This window comes from Dicentrarchus labrax, unplaced genomic scaffold, assembly GCF_905237075.1.
Source record: "Dicentrarchus labrax unplaced genomic scaffold, dlabrax2021, whole genome shotgun sequence".
Classification (NCBI taxonomy): Eukaryota; Metazoa; Chordata; class Actinopteri; family Moronidae; genus Dicentrarchus; species Dicentrarchus labrax.
In genome coordinates, this window is record NW_026136720.1 from 414,940 (window position 1) to 431,843 (window position 16,904).

At 39.7% G+C, this 16,904-nt stretch overlaps 1 protein-coding gene and 1 long non-coding RNA gene across 5 annotated transcripts in view; one reads left to right on the top strand and one right to left on the bottom strand.

Moving 5' to 3' along the window:
• Positions 1-16,904, top strand: part of LOC127352651 (uncharacterized) — a 221,359-nt gene that overhangs the window by 33,303 nt on the left and 171,152 nt on the right. The window lies entirely within an intron of this gene.
• Positions 1,696-2,222, bottom strand: LOC127352664 (uncharacterized). Its single transcript, XR_007881157.1, has 3 exons — positions 2,183-2,222; positions 1,902-1,955; positions 1,696-1,774 (listed from the first exon to the last, which is right to left on the bottom strand). It is a non-coding gene; the product is annotated as an uncharacterized LOC127352664 (long non-coding RNA).

Consider the following 16,904-nt stretch of genomic DNA (forward strand, 5'->3'; position numbering starts at 1 on the left):
CTTATCCCGACTATCTACACCTGGCTTAACATAGCCGCACCTTTTAATCCTGGCTCGGCAAACGTGCAACCGATTAAGCCAGGATGCGCTGAGCAGGCTAGGACAAGCCGCGCTTGCTCAATTATCCTGGATTTCTTTATCCTACTTTTGTGCAATACCCCCCTGAACTTCTAAATTGATTATTATTATTGTTGTTGTTGTTGCTGTTGTTGTTAAATCAGCTCATTTATGAGTTATCACACATTGTATGTTATTTCTTAGGGTTTGATTACTGATTATAGAAAGAAGTTTAAACTGGCTCGCTGTCACTGTAGTCATCACTGATCCCACCAGTAAACTTCCTGTTAGAGTTTGATGGTTTTACTGGGAATATCAAATTACTTTCCTCTCGTCTCAGATTTCTGCAGAACAACCAGCTGAGTACGGTTCCCTCTGGAGCTCTGCAGAACCTCAAAAACCTGTGCACTCTGTGAGTCACTCAACCTTCCATCTTCCAATTTACAACAGACCCTGAAAGTTATCTCAGGACACTTTTTTTTTTTTTTTTTTTAAGTATTATTTTTTTTGGGTCTTTTTATGCCTTTATTTGACAGAGACAGCTGTAGAGAGACAGGAAGGGGGGTAGAGAGGAGGGGGGATGACATGCAGCAAAGGGCCGCAGGTCAGATTCGAACCCAGATACACAGAAATATACACAGAAATACACACAGAAATACACAGAAATATACACAGAAATACACAGAAATATACACAGAAATGCACAGAAATACACAGAAATATACACAGAAATACACAGAAATATACACAGAAATACACACAGAAATACACACAGAAATATACAGAAATATACACAGAAATGCACACAGAAATACACAGAAATATACAGAAATATACACAGAAAAATACAGAAATACACAGAAATATACACAGAAATACACATAAATATACAGAAATACACAGAAATATACACAGAAATATACACAGTAATATACAAAAATACACAGAGAAATACACAGAAATACAGAGAAATATACACAGAAATACAGAAATATACAAAAATACACACAGAAATATAGAGAAATATATACAGAAATATACAGAAATACACAGAAATATAAACAGAAATATACACAGAAATATACAGAAATACACAGAAATATAAACAGAAATATACAAAAATACACACAGAAATATACACAGAAATATAGAAATATACAGAAATACACAGAAATATACACAGAAATATAGAAATATACAGAAATACACAGAAATATACAGAAATACACAGAAATATACACAGAAATTACAGAAATACACAGAAATACACAGAAATACACAGAAATATACAGAGATTTACACAGAAATATATATATACAGTGTGTGGAGCTGCATGTGGAGCTGCATGTTGAGCTGAGCCTTCTGCAGTAACCAACAATTAACACCTCGCTGTGTTCAATGTGCCAACCTCTGCTCAACAGGCCTCACACAGCTGTCTGTCTGCCTGTCTGCGGTTCCCACAGCGCCTGTCGACACCATAAATGACTCCATACAGGCAAAGAATGCCAGACCTCCCTGATCGTTTGTTGGGTACCGAGCTCTCTTAACGACAACAAGTCAGTCTTCACAACAACAACAATTTTTATATTGAATCCAATAAGAAAAACACAACTTTATTATCACTGTACAAACACACAACTTTATTATCACTGTACAAACACACAACTTTATTATCACTGTACAGACACACAACTTTATTATCACTGTACAGACACAACTTTATTATCACTGTACAAACACACAACTTTATTATCACTGTACAGACACAACTTTATTATCACTGTACAAACACACAACTTTATTATCACTGTACAGACACAACTTTATTATCACTGAACAAACACAACTTTATTAACACTGTACAGACACACAACTTTATTATCACTGTACAAACACAACTTTATTACACGACAAACCAACTTTATTAACACTGTACAAACACACAACTTTATTATCACTGTACAGACACAACTTTATTATCACTGAACAAACACAACTTTATTATCACTGTACAAACACACAACTTTATTATCACTGTACAAACACACAACTTTATTAACACTGTACAAACACACAACTTTATTATCACTGTACAGACACAACTTTATTATCACTGTACAGACACAACTTTATTATCACTGTACAGACACAACTTTATTAACACTGTACAAACACACAACTTTATTATAAACAACTTTATTATCACTGTACAGACACACAACTTTATTAACACTGTACAAACACAACTTTATTAACACTTCAACTTTATTAACACTGTACAAACACACAACTTTATTAACACTGTACAAACACACAACTTTACTATCACTGTACAGACACAACTTTATTATCACTGTACAAACACACAATTTTATTATCAGGCAGATAGTGAGGGGGTACATCAGGCAGACAGTGAACAGAGTTGATGTGTTAGAAGCAGGAAAAATGGGCAGCATGAGGATCTGATCCACTTTGACAAGAACCACATTGTGATGGACGACTGGGTCAGAACAGCTCTTGTTGTTCCCGGTCTGCAGAGGTCAGTATCTATCAAAAGTGGTCCAAGGAAGGAACAGAACCGGAGACAGGGTCATGGGGGACCGAGGCTCATTGATGCAGGTGGGGAGTGAAGGCTGGCCCGTGTGGTCCGATCCAACAGACAAGCTACTGTAGCTCAAACTGCTGAAACAGTTAATGCTGGTTCTGATATAGACAGAGTGCTGATCAATATATCAGTCTATATGTTAAATACTTTTTATTGATTCTTTTTGGTTTGTCTCCTCTTGTCAGACGTCTGGATGCTAACTCTATCTCCCACCTGCCGGCCTCGTCCTTTAAAGGCCTGACGTCTCTGCGCTACCTGTGGCTGGATGCTAATGTGCTAACGAAGGTTCCTGTTCTCGCTCTGAGTCACCTGACGGCGCTCCAGGCTCTGACTCTAGCCATCAACAACATCAGCTGCATCCCTGAGCGAGGGTTCGCCACCCTCCGCCAGCTGCTGGTGCTGTGAGTGTCTCTGGTTCAGGCCTCTGTTTTAGGTCTATGCTGAATTCACCTGGCTGTAACCATGACGAAGGAGGTGCCCAACCTTCATTTTATTTATATATACACATATAAACTTACATAAAGAGGCAACCTGATAACAGCTGATACAGAAAGTAGAATATAAAACACCAAGAGGAAAGCGCCACCTACAGGAACATCCCAGTACTGCTTACATTGTTTGATTGGCAGGTGATCAATATTTAACTGTTAGAATATTCAGAAATTAAATAAAGGTTGAAACTTTATTTAGACGTGTTACAAATGTTTTCTCTCTTTCTTTTATGAAGACATCTCCATGGCAACTGCATCCACTCTTTGGGCCGCAGGAGTTTTTACGGACTGCATAACCTGGAGTCACTGTAAGTCCACCTTAAATACAGTCACTATGGAGACTCTGCAAGTCCACCTTAAACACAGTAATATAATGTATGTTATAATATGTTACATTATAAAGTTTTCTACTTTTCAGAACATTATTATTATTATTATTATTAAATATTTTAGAAAAATCTCCTTCATGTTATAATCAGTAATGAATGAAGAACATGATCTTTATAAAGTGTTCAAATGTTCAGACTGGCAGTGGATAATAACAACAATAATAATAAATGATAATGATAATAATAACAATAAAAATAATAATAAATAATAACAACAATAATATAATAATAATTATTATATTATTATTTATTACAGCAGTATAGCATATTTAGATTTTGGCTCCGACCTCATCACTCCCCGTAGATATGTTTACATAGAGATATTGGGGAGTGATGGTTAGTGATTATGGAATAAGGCATGTCATGTGTGTATATCAGCGCAGCTCGAGTTGACTGCCTGAACTACCTAGCAGGCTTCGCTCCATAAATTAAAGTATCAGTTACCTATCATTTTGATAAATGACAAATAATAGGATTTAATAACAAGAATATAATAATAATAATAATATAAATAATCTGATATAAATAATAAGAATATAAATGATGTCTTACACACACAGTAAGACTCAGCAGGTTTCAGCCTGTGAACAATCAAAGCTTTAATTGAGCCACACACACAGTTCAATCACTGAGTGTGTGTGTGTGAGTGTGTGTGTGTTATTGTGTGTGTGTGTGTGTGTGTGTGTGTGTGTGTGTGTGTGTGTGTGTGTGTGTGTCCTAGCCTACCTATCTAACAGGGGCATCGTTACACACCTACAAACAGGGGACTGAGAGTCCCCTCTTGGACATGCTTTAAATCAACCTAAAATCATGTGTAATGCGCTCTGGCCAACAGGGAACTTAAAGGTGTGTGAGTGTTTAATCCATATTCAGCCTTGACTCTGCAGGCTGGAGCAGGGATTTTCAACAACTCATTCATAAATCTTTAATTCCTTCTTCATTTTATTGTCTGTTAGTGCTTTAAATGGGCATTGGAATGGTAATGAGCTATTGGCAGCTCATCTCAGGGCCATCACAAAATAATACAGATCTATGAACAGGGCTTTATATGTTGACTTTTGTTTGGAATCTCGCGATCTAAAAACAGAAAGTTAGTCCACACTTGGATTGTAAAGAATGTCAGGGGTCCCCTGTTAAATGGTATAGAACGGCATTTAACCTGTTTCGTTTTTTTTTGGGGGGGCTTTTTATTGCCTTTATTTGATAGAGACAGCTGAAGATAGACAGGAAAGGTGGGCAGAGAGAGAGGGGATGACACGCAGCAAAGGGCCTTGGGTCGGATAGGTAGGTCGGATTCGGACCCTGGGTCGCCAGCTCTACCGACTGAGCTAACCGGGCACCCTGTTTAGTTGTTTTTTTTTTTTACATTTTTCCAGCTTAACTCTTTATTAGAAGGCTATATACAGTATAATACTCATAACAGGGCAGCTGTGGCTCAGAGGCAGAGCTGGTCTTCCACAAATCGGATCCCCGGCTCCTCCCGGCACATGTTGAAGTATCCTTGAGCAAGATACTGAACCCCAAATTGCTCCCTATGCTGTGCATCGGTGTGTGAATGTGTTAGTTTCTGTTTGATGATCTTTGCCATCACTGAGTGAATGTGTGTGAAAGGGTGAATGTGGCTATAGTGTAAAAGTGCTTTGAGTTGTTGGAAGACTAGAAAGGAAACTATTACGGATGCACCGATCCACATTTTTTCACTTCCGATCCGATCCCGATACCTGAATTTAGATATCGGCCGATACCGATACTATTCCGATACCAGAGCTCTGTTTGCTTTAATAGTATTATTATCATTATTTTTGATTTTATATGAGATAATATGAATAAACTCCTCTCAACAGGTAAGTATGATCTGTACGTATGTATGCATGTATGTCCCAAAAGGCAACTTGAGGTAAGTATAAGGTCAGAAAAGGAAGTCAGAAAAACAGGAAATCCTGTTAACAGGAAAAATCCCATCCTGAAAACAAATATGCAACTGTAAGGGTTTCAAATTGATTGTCATGTCAATATTTATTAAATTCCCCAAATGTCAAATATTTGAGTCTTGAAATATAAGAAAAGTGCAATACCTGTAAACATCTAACACACGCTTGCAAGCACTCGCGTGCGCGCACGCACGCACACACACACACACACACACACACACACACACACACACACACACACACACGTTGTCTGCCTGGAGTTTACCTTGTTTTTGGAATGACTCCAGAAGTGATTCCTGACAGCTCGCCTAAAAAATCCTCGTGCTGTTTCGTGTGGTGCTTTTTTAAATGTTTGATTGCGTTCGTAGTGTTGTATGACGCGAGGGAGCTTCCGTGTCTCTGAATTACGGCTTTGCAAACATTGCATTTTGCTGTCTTGCTCTGCGGTGTTTCCAGTGTATAGTATTTCCACACAGCGGACATGTTGGCTAGCCACAATGCTAGCAGGAAAGGTGGGCAGAGATTTGAGATTTGTGGAAGACCAGCTCTGCTCAATGCTATCCTGCTAGCTGGCTGCAAACTGGGGAATGGATTTCCTGAGCGGGGGCGTGTCTCATAACTCTGTGTCTCATTGAGCCGCGCCTCCGTTCAGGAAATCCATTCCACAGTTTGCAGCCAGCTAGCAGACTGGCCGGCAGGAATCACCTGTGGAGTCATTTCAGCAGACAACGTTAAAGCGCAGACATGGCTCATGGATATCGGAAATCTGTGCAGGTTGGATCGGGAAATTCCGATACGTGAATTACGCTGGTAATGGTCCCGATACCGATACTGGATCGGATCGGCCCCATCCCTAGAAACTATACAAGTACAGGTTCATTTACCATTTACCATTTAACACAGGTTCTATAACCACAATTAGAAAACAGTAAAAAAGCAGAATTACATTGAGCCAAAGTTTATTAGTTTATTAGTACTATTGTTTTTGCTATGATTATTATTTTTCAGCACTTCGACTGTATTTTTGACCCCCTGAACATATACGAAAGCTCAATTTTATTTGGCAAAGTTGTCAGGCCTGGTGAAAATGTTATATTCTATGCATTGCCTTTGGATCGGCCACTAGGTGGTGCTACTATTAAAAAAAGTGCGTTGACTTTTTAGTTTCTTAAAAACTCCCACATGGTTGCACATTCAAAAACCTTATATCCACGCGTTCAGTGAATGGAGCTGCATCTCTCCATGTAGGCCACGCCCATTTCCGCCTATAAACGCTAGAGCACGAAATGTCAATAAACTACTTTTCCATGTTCCTCCTATGCTTACTGGGGCAACCTGATAATAAGGAATTGTAGTAATCCAGCCTAGAAGTAACAAATGCATGGATTAGTTTTGGTAATATTACGTAAATGAAAGAAGGCAGTCCTAGAGGTTTGCTTTATGTGGGAATTAAATGACATGTCCTGATCAAAGATAACTCCAAGATTCCTGACAGTGGTGCTAGAGGCCAAGGTAATGCCATCTAGAGTAACCATATCTTTAGACAGTGAGCCTTTAAGGTTTTTGGGGCCAAGTACAAGAATTTCGGTTTTTCCTGAGTTTAACATCAGAAAATTGCAGCTCATCCAGGATTTTATGTCCTTAAGACATATTTTGCAATATATTATATGTTAGTATATTTATATGTTTATATATATGTTTACTTATTTATTTATATGTTTACTTATTTATTTATATGTTTATATATATTTATGTTTACATATTTATGTTTATATATTTATATGTTTATATGTTTATATATTATATATTTCTATATGTATATGTTTATATATATTTATATTTTTATATATTTATGTTTATATATTTACATGTGTATATATATATGTTTATATATTTACATGTATATATATATGTTTATATATTTATGTTTATATTTTCATATGTTTATTGGTGGTTGATGTAATAACTGAATATCAGAGGAGGTAAAAGTTCACTCATCTTTCACTGCAGATGTTTATGTAAAAATACTCTGAAGGACGTTTCTACTGTTTGTGTGTAAAGCTACTGACACACAGTAATAATAATAATAATAATAATAAACTAAAGTAAGTGTTAATGTTAACCCTGTTATAAAACTTTAAACTGTAGAACGTTCAGATATTTGTGAGCAACAAAGTATTTCTACTGAATATTAACTTTAAAGGAGACATATAATGCCCCTTTTCAGGTTCATAATTGTATTTTGTGGCTCTACTACAATAGGTTTAGATGTTTTAATCTTCAAAAAACACTTTATTTTTCTCATACTGCCTATAGCTGAGCAGCTCTTTTCAGCCTCTGTCTGAATCGATTGGTTTTAGATCTTGTCTCTTTAAGACCCCCCTCCCGAAAAGCCCAGTCTGCTCTGATTGGTCGGCATTATGACACGGTTCACGTGGATGATGCTCCGGCCCCTCCCAAGACAGCTGGATAGTCGAGGGGTTAGAGACGCAGACTACCACACGAGAGCATATATGATATAATTGATGCCAGTGAGGGGCAAATACAACTACATCCAGTGAGGTTCCTTGGGCAAGATCTTTAATGTATGAGGCCTACCTCAGCAACATGAGAGTATGACATTGCCCGGGTCAACAAGGTCCGCGTCAGGTGCTAGGGAACCAGGGCAACCTGATGAGAAATGGGCTACTGGGACAAGACATAGATGGACACGGGCGGAAAACACGGGCCATGATCTTTCATTCCTGAGAATGAAGATCATGGCCCAATTAGAAACCTGGAACCCCCAACGAATACCGAAGCTGACTTGCAAAGTACCTTGCTAGTGGATGTGAATGCTACACTAAGAACAATCCCTATGGGAACTATCACTGAGACTAATAAGCTGATACACAGTACAGCAACAGTAATCCAATGCTTGGATACAGGATGGGATCAAACCATAACAGGCAGCATCCACCGATTAGATTAGAGGCCAAGATAAGGGCAACACGGAGAGAAGTTAGCCAGCTAGCAGAGCTACAGAAGGGCAACATGGTGAATAAAGGGCCACCCCGGAAATACACCAAGCTCTCCATACCTGAAGCACTCGAAACTGCCAAACAGAGACTAACAGGGAGGAAATAACAACAGGTCAGACCCACCAAGAGCTGAGGTGGAAGAATACTGGAAGGCCATATGAGATAACACACAACCCAGATGCCCAATGGCTAGTGGACCTAAGAGCAGACCACAGCAACCTCCCAGAACAAGAACCAGTAACCATCTCAATGGCAGACATCCCACCCAGAGTGGCTAACCCAGGGCAGGACGGTCCTAATCCTGAAGGACCCTAAGAAGGGTCATCCATCCCATCCAACCACCGGCCAATAACCTGTCTCTCCACAACATGGAAGGCCCTGTCAGGCATCATCGCGGCTAAGATGAGTAAGCACGTAGCTTAATACATGAGCGGGGCTCAGAAGGGAATTGGTAGCAACACCAGAGGAGCCAAGCACCAGCTACTGGTCGATAGAGCAGTCGCCCGAGACTGTAAGAGCAGGAAGACCAACATGTGCACCGCCTGGATCAACTTCAAGAAAGCTTACGACTCAGTGCCCCACACGTGGATACTGGAATGTCTGGAACTGTATAAGATCAACAGGAACCTAAGGGCCTTCATCCAGAACTCGATGGGAATGTGGAAGACAACCCTAGAAGCCGACTCAAAGCCAATTGCCCAAGTCAACATCAAATGCGGCATATACCAAGGAGATGCGCTATCACCACTGTTGTTCTGCATAGGCCTGAACCCCCTCAGTCAGATCATCACAAAGAGTTGTTACAGGTACCAATTCCGAAGTGGAGCAACAATTAGCCACCTGCTCTACTTGGATGACATCAAGCTGTACGCCAGGAATGGGCGAGAAATCGACTCAATGATCCACACCACCAGGATCTACAGCAACAACATAGGGATGTCATTCGGACTGGACAAGCGCAGCCGGATGGTCTCAAAGAGAGGCAAGATGATCAGAACTGAAGGGGTTGACCTACCAGAGGGCAACATAGGTGATATCCAAGACAGCTACAAATACCTTGGTATCCCACAGGCTAATGGAAATCATGAGGAAGCCGCAAGGAAGTCAACCACAACCAAATACCTCCAGAGAGTAAGGCAGTTATAGTGCAATATATATTGAAATCTGCCTGTTTTCTCTCAACAACAATAAACAATTTACAGCATTTTCATGGAGCCACCACAAGGAAAAAATTAATAAAATGCAGTATAATTTGCTCCTAAACTCATTTTTAACTTGTTTTAAAACAGAAAACAACCTGTCACATCACAGTTCAACAAGACAGGCAAGGGTTAAACATTTTAGTGCAAGATAAACATTTGGAAATCTGTCAATTTCTCTCAATTAGACAAGACAAAAAGAAATGCTAAATAATCTGGCAAAATACACAATTTTAATCCTAAATAATGGGGAAGTGCATGTTTAAATTTTAAATGCTTGATTTCATTTGGGAAACACATCTTACACTGGCATTTTTCTGGACTTTGAATGTGCAACTGGTGTACAATATCATCAAAATCAAGGGCACTAACAAGTTCATGTTCGATGGCCAAGAGAGAAAGTGCAGAGAGCCGTGTCTGTGACATTGTTGTCCTCAGCTCATTTTTAACTCGTTTCAAAACAGAAAACGACCTCTTACCCTCGCAGTTAGACACAGGCAAGGTCAAAAACAGTCTTAGTGCAACATAAACATTTGGAAACGTTGTCTTAAGTCCATGTCTCTCAAGAGCTTGCAGCAGCTGTACAGGTGAAGTTTCATTCTGCACAAAGTGCTTGAACTGAATAAGTTCGTCTGACAAGGAACCATCCAGATCTGTCGGATAAGTGGAGCACAGCTTAGCAGCTCTTTCACACACATCACAATCATTGCAGTCCCTCTCAAATAAAACTCCAAAGAGGTCACACACGTGTGTAGGCTTCGATGTGCTTGGATAGGCACGAACAAAGTCTGTCAATGATGACATAATATGTTTCAACCTTAAATCTCTGACTACTATCAGTAAAAGGTACTTCGCTGTCATCCCCAGACTCGTCTGCAAATTTCTTTCTTTTTCTCACACGTCGAGTGTCAAACTGGTAGTTTTGGGCACAACAGTGCGGCGGGTCTGCAAACGTCACGAGAGTGCCAACATAATGCAGTACCCAAAGGCCAGAGCAGTAGCTAAATCCATATCGCTGTTTTGGAGTTGGTCACTTGTTGCCTTAAATCCCACAACATAGTCATTATTACTGTCTTAAGTTTATCAAGTTTTGCGACCAATGCAGCAGCTTCGAGTTTGGTTTGTGTTTTCTCTTCACAGTCTGAAGCTATTTTGGCTAAGGTATCTCTGATTGCCCCGTAATTTTCATTGAGAGCTTTTGTGGAGTCTGCTCTGCAACTCCATCGAGTGGTGCTGAGGGATTTTAGAATGTATCTAATGTAATGTTCACTGTTATGGAAAACTGTATTCCAGCGATGTGTTGATGCGCTGCAAAATGTATACAGGGACTGCAACAGTTCAAAAAAAGAGTTAACCTCCTCACAGCAATTATCAATGCAGTTAACACCTACAAGGTTCAGCGAATGGGCAGCACATGGTGTATAATGAATTAGTGGGTTTTGTTTTTTCAAGTGCGCCTGGAGCCCGCTGTATTTGCCAGACATATTGCTAGCGTTATCGAAACTTTGGCCACGACAGTTTGACAAGTCTAACCCCAAGCCTCGCACATTTCAATCACACATTCAGCTAGGCTTGCACCTGTGTGGCTGTGGATGGGCTCAAACCCAATGAATCTTTCCACTACTCTGCCATCTGCACTGACAAAACGAAAACCAAATGTGAGCTGATCTATGTGTGCTAAATCTGGTGTTGAATCAACGATTACAGAGAAATATTTAGCGTGTCTGATTTCCTCTGCTATCACTTGCTTAGTTTTGTCACCCATTAATGAAATAAATTCTTCACACACAGTTGAGGACAAGTAAGATGGTGTACCTCTACCCTTATTGCCATGCTTCTCAAGGTGCTCCTTTAAAAAAGGGGTCAAACTCCGCTATCAGTTCAAGCAGTCCCAAATAGTTCCCATTGTGCGCGGAGCCCAGCAGTTCGTTGTCGCCTCGAAATGGCAGTCCTCTCGCTCCCAAAAATTTAATAACGGCAACCACACGTCTAAGGACTTCTTTCCAGTATTGCTGTTCTGCCTTACACTGTCGGGCAAGAGAAGTGTCAACTCTGCATGCGTATTTAGACCTGTGCAATAAAGAAAGCATGTTTTGTCTGTGTTCTGCACTCTTTTCATGATCACTAATCCTCTCTGGATGTTTCAATGTACATAATCAAATGATTAAAAAGTTGGTTTTGCATAATATGTCCCCTTTAATGTGTCTCTGCAGAGATTTGAGCTTCAACAGGATCAACAGATTCCCTTCAGCCATCAAACACCTGAACAACCTCCGACACCTGTAACACACGCACACACACAGTAACACACACACAGTAACACACAAACATTGTAACACATACAGTGCATACGGAAAGTATTCGAAAGTGCTTTTTTCCACATTTCATTATGTTACAGCCTTATTCCAAAATGGATTCAATTAATTTTTCTTCAAAAGTCTACACAAAATACCCCACAATGACAACATGAAAAAAGTTTTTTTTAAATGTTTGCAAATTTATTAGAAATAAAGAACGAAAATATAATATGTACATAAGTATTCACAGCCTTTGCTAGCCTTTCCTAACCCTTTGCTCATTACTTTGTTGTCGCACCTTTGGCAGCAATTACAGCCTCAAGTCTTTTGGAATATGAAGCCACAAGCTTGGCACACCTATCTTTGGCTAGTTTCGCCCATTCCTCTTTACAGAACTCCTCGAGCTCCATCAGGTTGGATGGGGAGCATCGGAGCGCAGCCATTTTCAGATCCCTCCAGAGATGTTCAATGGGATTCAAGTATGGGCTCTGGCTCACAGAGTTGTCCTGAAGCCACTCCTTCGATATCTTGGCTGTGTGCTTAGGGTCGTTGTCCTGTTGAAAGATGAACCGTCGCCCCAGTCTGAGGTCAAGAGCGCTCGGGAGCAGGTTCTCTTCCAGGAGGTCTCTGTACATTGCTGCATTTATCTTTCCCTCAATCATGACCATCTCCCAGTTCCTGCCGCTGAAAAACATCCCCACAGCATGATGCTGTCACCACCATGCTTCACTGTAGGGATGGTATTGAGTATTGAGAGTTCGATCTTTGTCTCATCAGACCAGAGAATTTTGTTTCTCATGGTCTGAGAGTCTTTCAGGTGCCTTTTGGCAAACTCCAGGCGGGCTGCCATGTGCCTTTTACTAAGGAGTGGCTTCCATCTGGCCACTCTACCGTACAGGCCTGATTGGTGGAGTGCTGCAGCGATGGTCGCCCTTCTGGAAGGTTCTCCTCTCTCCACAGAGGAACCCTGGAGCTCTGTCAGGGTGACCATCGGGTTACTGGTCACCTCCCTAACTAAAGCCCTTCTCCCCCCGCTTCTCACTCAGTTTAGAGGGACGGCCAGCTCTAGGAAGAGTCCTGGTGGTTCCAAACTTCTTCCATTTACAGACGATGGAGGCCACTGTGCTCATTGGGACCTTTAAAGCAGCAGAAATTCTGTAACCTTCCCCAGACCTGTGCCTCAAGACAATCCTGTCTCGGAGGTCTACAGACAATTCCTTCAACTTCATTCTTGTTTTGTGGTCTGACATGCACTGTTAACTGTGGGACCTTATATAGACAGGTGTGTGCCTTTCCAAATCATGTCCAATCAACTGAATTTACCACAGGTGGACTCCAATTAAGCTGTAGAAACATCTTGAGGATGATCAGTGGAAACAGAATGCACCTGAGCTCAATTTTGAGCTTGATCGTAAAGGCTGTGAATACTTATGTACAAGCGATTTCTTATTTTTAATAAATTTGCAAAAATCTCAAACAAACTTTTTTAAAGTTGTCATTATGGGGTATTATGTGTAGAATTTTGAGGAAAAAAATTAAATTAATCCATTTTGGAATGAGGCTGTAACATAATGAAATGTGGAAAAAGTGAAGCGCTGTGAATACTTTCCGTATGCACTGTACACGGTAACACACACACACACAGTATTTTGATGAGTGGACGAGCCGCTCTTCTTCCTGAGACACAGCCGACCCATAAAATCATTATTGTTTCTATTATATCAGTCAAATAGAGTACAGACCTCTGACCTGTATCTACAGCACTAATTCATGCCCTGTATCTACAGCACTGATTTATGCCCTGTATCTACAGCACTTTCCTCTGTAACTTACATATTATCAGTTAAATGGACTCTTTATTAACTGTCTTAACAATTAGTGTCAAATTATTGGACTTCACTAAAACTTAAAATCCCTCCACAACCACACTTTTTGTGTGATTAAATTTTAATTTCATATTTCATACATTATCACACATTATCATATTTTAATTATAACTGCTAACACTCATTATCTCTCACATATTAAAATTAATTTTAGTTTTTACTGCAGGAATCTTCAGAACAACAACATTGCAGTCCTCCCAGAAAACGCCTTCATTAGAAATCCTTCCATCAAGACCATGTGGGTACCTTCAACGTCATGTTTGATCACTTCTTGTAAAACTTGACCAATAATAATTTATAACTTTTATGTCTCTCCTATTTCTGATTTTCATCTTGACAGAAACATCCAGAACAACCCTCTCCACACGGTGGGACACTCGTCCTTCCAGCTGCTGCCGGAGCTCCAGACTCTGTAAGACTCTACAGTCCTCGTTATGTACACTAGTATAATTTACTCCTGAGCTCTCTGGCTCATAGCATAACGTTAACTCTCTGTATCGTAGCGTGAAGTTAGCTCTCTGTATCGTAGCGTAACGTTAGTTTTCTGTATCGTAGCGTGATGTTAGCTCTCTGGCTGATTGGAGAGAACTAGAAATATCTCATATCTTATAATAATATCTTCTGTTGCCATGTCGTGTTTAAGGGTTGTCCTATTTACTGGAGCAGTGAACGTTTCCATTGCAATAGAACATTATGTGATGGTGATGATTTTTCCAGGTATTAGTTAGAGCCTCAGGTGTTGAAAATATAAAAAAATGATCTTGTGCTCGTGTTTTTGTTTGCAGAGTGTTTGTTCACTGTGAAAAGTCTGTGAGCTCAAACCCAGAGGAGCGCAGCAGTAAGTCTGAATGTCAAACATTAACCCAATAATGAAGAGTTAATGCTAACTAGCTAGCTGACAGTAGTTTGTTATGTTAGCTGGTAATTTGTCCACGTTAGTTTTTCATCTTGAATTTTATTTTGATATAACTGATTGATTTAGATTTGAATGATAATTGTTAATGTTTCCACCTGCAGGTCCGTCTCTGTTGCTGCTTCACCTCAGTGTCTCCTTCATCTTCATCACCCTGCTGCTCCTCCTCTCCTCTCGACGCCTCCTCCCTCCAGGAAGAGTGCTGGACTCTGAAGCCAATCTGACGTAGTGGTCGAACCATGTAATTACAGCGATGGCGTCACCTGATGCACAGTGGCCCAAAAATACTTTTTCCCACAATGCATTGTGAAAGCATTCATTTCACTGTCAGAATTTGATCCATTCAGTCGGACAACATTCTTAAAGTCTAGAAGTTTCGCAACATTAAATTATTTCTCCCCATTCAGTTGTTTTTTGTCAGTATGAGTTCATCCAGGTAACTTCTGAGCAGCTTTCATAGGAATAAATGTAGCTCTGCCTCAATGCTGGATCGTGTTTTTATTAACCAATCTCCTTCTCTCTCTTACAACTCACAAAAAAGTGATCTTTTTCACAGGTGATTTTTTTCTGTATTTTTAAAGGAGAAAAAGAGCTTCTGTACATCCATCAACACAGAAAACAAGAAAAAAACACAAAAGGTTTTAAACTGTGTAAATAAACTCATCTGTGTTCTTCATTAGAGAAAAGAACCTGATACATTATCAATAACCAATAACCATTAGAAATATATATAACTGTATAAATCTTCAGTTTTTGTTTCTTTTTTAATATTTTGGCCTGAGCAGGAACACTGTTGCAAACCCTAAACCCTGACCCAATATAGCCATCACTGACACACCCCATAAGAGCTACAGGTTTGGAGATATTCTGACCCAGTCGTCCATCAACATGTGGTTCTTGTCAAAGTGGCTCAGATCCTCACGCTGCCCTTTTTTCCTGCTTCTACCACATCAACTCTGAGGACCAAATGTTCACTGTCTGCCTGATATACCCCCACTGACAGGAGCCCTGATACCCAGATAATCAGAGTTATTCACTGTCAGTGCTCACGGTGTTAGGGCTGGTCAATGGATAATGAATATATATCACAGTAAAGTCATTGTTACCACATGGTGCTGCGACCTAAAAGCACCTGACTGTTGTTGGCAGTGAATGGGGAGTTTTGTTTATAATATATATATATATATAGATGCACCATTCTTCCTCTAGTTCTGATTAAATCAACGGGTAACATTCAGTAATGAAAGATCTTAAATTACGTTTCACGAGATTAAAATGAATTGTCATTCATTTGTAATTATTGTGATTCCCAGAAATTTACTGATATTGGTATCAATCATTTTACAAATGACACTTTTATATTTGTTGTTTGTCGTTTTTCCTCCATGCAACATATTTGCAGTCAAACGGTGTAATGTCAGCGACACATTCGAGCACTGGTTCCAATCTTTCAATGTTTTCCGGATATTTTTTTAAACATAATTTTTAAAAATCAGACTTAATCTTCTTCTTTCTGATTCACTGTTTTCTCATTGTTCTATCAGCTGTTTGCTTTCTGATGCAGGATGAAGCTGTGGATCAGACTGAAGCTCTGCTAGTGTACACTGTGATCAGATTATAATATACACTGTGATCAGATCAATATACACTGTGATCAGATCAATAATATACACTGTGATCAGATCAATAATATACACCGTGATCAGCCCTGAATATGAAGGCCTGTGAAGGTTTGGCGACCCCTAGTGGGGGGGGACCTAACCCAGTCTGAGAGGACAGTTAATTTATTTTTAGGTATTAGGATAATAGTCTTTATAGTCAATCAAAAATCAGTGTAAGATCAATATAAATTACAATCAATAAAATGTGTTCAAATATTCAATTTCAGTTCAGTTTTATTTGTAAAGTACCGATAACAGAAGACAGAGCAGCCCCCCCGACAGACCCTGTTCCTAAACCACTGATTCAGACTGGAGTAAAGAAGAGTCCCTGATGATGATGATGATGATCTCTCAGGTACAGACATATTACTGTTCAATACAGATTTATATTTGTTTCATTGTATAAAATATATTTTATTGTTTGTTGGGAGGCCGGTTCAGTCCACATTAAGACT